This window comes from Pogonomyrmex barbatus, unplaced genomic scaffold (assembly GCF_055798465.1).
Source record: "Pogonomyrmex barbatus isolate J1 unplaced genomic scaffold, ASM5579846v1 scaffold26, whole genome shotgun sequence".
Lineage (NCBI taxonomy): Eukaryota > Metazoa > Arthropoda > Insecta > Hymenoptera > Formicidae > Pogonomyrmex > Pogonomyrmex barbatus.
Window position 1 is genome coordinate 297,748 of NW_028297123.1, and position 5,414 is coordinate 303,161.

The 5,414-nt window shown below is 51.7% G+C and overlaps 1 non-coding gene and 1 pseudogene across 1 annotated transcript; both read right to left on the reverse strand.

Moving 5' to 3' along the window:
- Window positions 1–1,574: 1,574 nt before the first annotated feature.
- Window positions 1,575–3,873, reverse strand: LOC148936244 (large subunit ribosomal RNA; annotated as a pseudogene).
- Window positions 3,874–4,520: 647 nt separating this feature from the next.
- LOC112552648 (5.8S ribosomal RNA) lies at window positions 4,521–4,675 on the reverse strand. The gene has a single exon (XR_016139686.1). It is a non-coding gene; the product is annotated as a 5.8S ribosomal RNA (ribosomal RNA).
- Between the last annotated feature and the right edge of the window lie 739 nt (window positions 4,676–5,414).

Sequence of the window (5,414 nt, forward strand, 5' to 3'; positions counted from 1 at the left end):
CACTCTTTCCTTGGGTGGTGTTCCCTGGCGTGGCTTATTTTATCGTTTAGGCTTAAAGCCATAAAGTTTCTTTTCCTTTGGCACGTCTCGCAGTTTCTTTTCTCGAATGTTAATTTAATTTTGTAGTCCATTATACCAGTCTGGTCGTCATCGGTGGTCCCCTGTCGACTCGTCGAGGAAACGGGGCCGGCTCCCTTTCGAGGTTCCTCTCACTTTGCAGTTATAACATAATAAAATAAATTAGGAAGTGCTAACGCCAGGTGCGCCTGTTATCCGGAACGATCCCGGTGGCATCAGTCTCGCGGCAGGCTCGAAGTACGGGTGCCTCCGATGAAAAGGTCGAGATTGTTCTCGGTCCGCCTTAATTCCATTAGCCCTCTGAACGCTAAGCGATTGACAGGTTATCGGCGGGAACCATAGGAGGTGGAGTACGACTTGGCCATGAGAGGCTATACATTGCGTTTCAGCGACCCTGTAACCATAGCTCTTTTAAAAGCAAAGAAAGCAAGTCCAATTGATAAATTAAAGTAAAGCAGTGTCAAATATAAAACTATTAGAGAAATCAAGTTGATAAAAATAAAAATAAAATAAAATAAGACCAAAGAATTGGCACGACGGTAGACCCCGGGACCGCCGCGCCGAGTCGTAAATATTCCCGCAGCGTGAGAGACTCAAGGATCTAACGAAAGGTCTGTATTACGCATCACGATCCCGACTATGCTTCTTCATAACACATGTCCAAACGTCAAAGAGCATTAACACAACCTGATTTTCAGACCGCTAGGAATCACAGTTTCAAATGACAATACCCAGTTCGCCGCACTGGACTTCGTAAAGTCAGGACAGCTCAAACTTTCGCTGTAAGGATACGTTTCCTCCGGATGGTGAGAGTACATGCTTATTCTCAGGCTACTTTAAGCCATCATTGGGCTACTTGCAGTACAGACGCGAACGCCTAGAATGAGAGCTTAGGAAAAGTCGGAGGACTTATGACCTCCAGTTAACCCCTGCTCCAACTGGGTTGCCAGTATAGTGTATTCAGTCCAGACATGCCCCGCTCATCAGAGCCAATTCTTCTAAAATTCCAGATACAATGCTTAATCAGTTCAGGCAGTTGCGGTCAGATGTCGAAGAGAGTCATAGTTATTCCCAAATAGAGTTACTCCTTTAAGAGAGTCATAGTTACTCCCGCCGTTTACCCGCGCTTGCTTGAATTTTTTCACGTTGACATTCAGAGCACTGGGCAGAAATCATATTGCGTCAACACCTGCGAAAACTGTCGCTTTGTTTTAATTAATCAGTCGGATTCCCCTAGTCCGTGCCAGATCTGAGCGTTGAATAGCGGCCGAAGAGGACAACAACAACGGAAGCCTCGCAGCAAGAAAGATCCGCGGGAGGCCAAGGCACGAGCTCGGAACCGGCGAAAACGCCGAGCGTTCACCTCGCCCCAAGCTCGGCATGTCAGCCAGATCCGCTTCTCGATCAAGCCAGACATGCCCCGCTCATCAGAGCCAATTCTTATTCCAAAGTTACAGATCCAATTTGCCGACTTCCTTTATCTACATTAGTCTATCGACTAGAGGTTCTTCACCTTGAAAACCTGCTACGGATATGGGTACGGCATGACACATCCACGTGGCCCTTTTCTGGGTTTTCAAGGTACGAGAAAATCCGGATACCGCCGCAACTATGGCGCTCTTCGGAATCCAAATCCAATCTCCCTGCTAGAGGTTTCCAGAGAACTCGAATGCTTATACAGAAAAGAAAACTCTTCTCGGATCTTACGACGGCGTCTCCAGGTCATTTTGGGTTACGCCAATGAACACTCTTACCGGATCAAGGGCCCGAATTGTATACGGTTCCGCTGCCGAATTCCGAAATAGGAACCGAATTCCCTTTTGCTCGACGGGCGTGTGCTTCTCACTCAGCATTATTTACATTATCATTTTATTTTTGTATGCACTTTGTGTGTGAACACTAGAGTATTCGTCATCATTGACATAGAATTTCTCCTAGGGCTTAGGATCGACTGACTCGTGTGCAACGACTGTTCATAAATCGAATCCCTTTTCCACGTCAGTCCTTCAGGGCCTCGATGGAGTATTTGCTACTATCACCAAGATCTGTATCGATAGTGGCTTCAGACAGGCTTGCGCCCAGACTCTTCTGCGCACACCCTCGCGACCCTCCTACTCGTCAGGATTTCGTGGCGACAACGCACGGATGCCGCCCCACTTGCCGCTGACGGCAGAGTATAGGCTCGACGCTTCAGCGCCATCCATTTTCAGGGCTAGTTGCTTCGATAGGTAAGTTGTTACACCTTAGCGGATTCCGACTTCCATGGCCACCATCCTGCTGTCTTAAGCAACCAACGCCTTTCATGGTGTTCCATGAGCGTCGAATTAGGCGCCTTAACTGTGCGTTTGGTTCCCACAGCACCAATTCTGCTTACCAAAAATGGCCCACTTGGCATTGAGATCCGAGATGCTCGTGACTTCATAATTTAAGAAAGCCAGAAATCTTACCCATTTAAAGTTTGAGAATAGATTGAGGTCGTTTCGGTCCCAAGGCCTCTGATCATCCGCTTTACCAAATAAGACTCGCGCGCGTTCCGTGCGGAACGACCGAGTGCCAACTATCCTGAGGGAAACGTCGGAGGGAATCAGCTACTAGATGGTGCGATTAGACTTTCACCCCTATACCCAGTTCCTACGATCGATTTGCATGTCAGAATCACTACGGATATCCATCAAGGTTTATCCTGATTTCATCCTGACCAGATATAGTTTACCATTTTTCGGGTCCCAACGTGTACGCTCTGGGTGTGCCTATTCTCGTGATGAGAACGAGATGCTGCGGGAGTGCGGAGTCGCGTCGCGACGCGGCCTATTCTCCATCGGACAACCAAAGTCGACTTCCACTTTCATTACGCCTTTAGGTATCGCTAATCCTAATGACTCGCGTACATGTTAGACTCTGTGTTTCAAGACGGGTTCTCAGAGTACCCAAAGCAGTAACGTCGCCGACCGGTATCGGTCCCGCCGGGAGCACGAGCTCCCATTGGGACGTTGGCAGGCCTGTCGAAGGTTAACCGAATACGTACGAATAACAGCGGACCAAGCACGGTGACGGCGCTAGGTCCGTTGCCTCAGTGTACCGTGGCGCTTGCGACAGCCTCGATGCATTCGTCTCGTTTGTGAGGGGGGGGCCTGATACCTTGCGTGTACCGCCGGACAGCTGGCCGGGTGACCGGAGATTTGACACGTGCCGTTTTACCGGCGACGCGACAGCTACCGCATCCGGAGCGTAGACCGATCCCTAGCGGGTGATATTCTACTAAGGGAGAACGCCGGACATACGGCGGCGTGCCCGTACGCGAGCCGCAAGAGCTGCGCGGGACATTGCATACTAACGCGAAGCCAGCGTCGCTGATGATGAATCTCCCCGTTCGTTCTTTCGGGTTTCTTAGGTTTACTCGTGAACCGTTTCACGTACTCTTGAACTCTATCTTCAAAGTTCTCTTCAACTTTCCTTCACGGTACTTTTTCGCTATCGGTCTCGTGATCATATTTAGTTTTACTTAAAGTTTACCACCCATTAAAAGCTGCAATCTCAAGCAATCCAACTCTAAGAAGAGATCCTTCCGAGACGGCCATCGCTACGGGCCTGGCACCCTCTGCGGATAAGTGGCCCCATTCAAGATGGACTTGGACGCAACGCGACGCCTCCCAGCGGATCCTCCCAAACACCACATTTCCCTGTGGCGGAACCGCGGGATTCGGTGCTGGGCTCTTTCATGTTCGATCGCCGCTATTAAGGAAATTCTGGTTAGTTTCTTTTCCTCCGCTTAGTAATATGCTTAATTTCAGATAATCTCGCCTGTTCTGAGATCATCAAAGTCAGTTTGGGTAACAGTTCGGGCAAACGACGGAGTTTGTAACAAGTACACGACAAGGCGTGCCGGTCCCTGGTCGCGTCGCTGCTCTCTCGCTCGAGATAGGGAGAGGAATTTTGTGAATTCGGACACGCGGTCGGCTCGCGATCCCCGCGGAGGGAACGACACACGAGCGGCGCGTAAGGCAAGAATCAGATCTCCGCGCGCGATGCGAGGGAGGATTGCGACAACGTAGGGAGTGCCCGATTCTGCTCTTGCGGAAGGGCGTCTATTCGATCGATGAATCCTCCTCTACCCGCGTACACATTTCGCAAAAAACACATCTTTCTTCTTTATCCTCGCATCCGGTCACTCGGCGCCCCGGTCAGCCTTCGTCACGTATCAACGTCATTTTGAACGACGCCCAGCCAGCGTGCGTGCGGCGAAAGAGCGGGACCGACGGCCTTATGCGTGCGCGCAAAGAGTTCCCGCTGCGTTTCTCGCCGTCGCCTCTTTCGCATGACATGGGGCAAACGTCCAACGATCGCTTGTACATCGGTGCGCGCTGCCGTCGCCCGGTTGCCGTCGTCGACGACGCGAGGCGAGGCGCGCGAACGCGGGCGCAAGCAGTCTCTGGGTACTAAAACGATCCTCAGCCAGGCATGGTCCGAGTATTGTATCCCCGGACCGCAATGTACGTTCGAAATGTCGATGTTCATGTGTCCTGCAGTTCACAAGTTGACGCGCAATTAGCAGCGTTCTTCATTGACCCACGAGTCAAGTGATCCACCGTTCAGAGTAATCGCATTTTCCTTTTTCTCGCCGTGTCTCCGTGGAGAACACGATTCGAAAGTACATAATCCCAACGTGTTTTGTATATCTACGTTTGCTATCCACCAGAGTTCTCTCATTCCTGTAGAACGCGAGCGTGATGGTCCTTCCATCAGCCTGGCCGCGGTATCCCGGCGGAAACTTTTACGGGAAGCATCTCATAGTGCGAGACGATGGCCGGAAATCATTGAAAAACTGTCGAGCTCCCGGCACCAGTGGTTCTGCCTTCGAGAAGCGGCGCTTGTGCGCTCGTTTCATCATGTAGATTACCACCGGCTCGCGCTTGGCGTCACACTTGAAGTCAAGCCGGAGATTCGAGCAACGGGCAGCGCGCGAGGAGTCACGCCCCTGTGGAGTCCGCCGACCGTCGGATTCCACCGTCGCGAACACGTCCGTCGTCACGGTCGCCATCGGCGTTCTTTTCACTTCGGAACATTCAATCCGTCGCGCTCGACGAACCCGTCGGATTCGGGGCAGATCGCCCGCCTGAGCTCGGCTGCGAAGCCGGCACGATCGCGCGTCGCGGCTTTCGGCGTTGCGAGAGCGAAACGCGGGCGGCCACCTGCGGCGAGACCACGGCGAGAGAGAGATTGTCAGTTAAGATTTCTCGTTGTATTACATCATTAGGTTGAGTAAGATCGGAGATGCCTTACTCTGATGGAGACGCGCGCTCGGATGATGCGCAGTCTCTGGATGCGCGCATGGACGC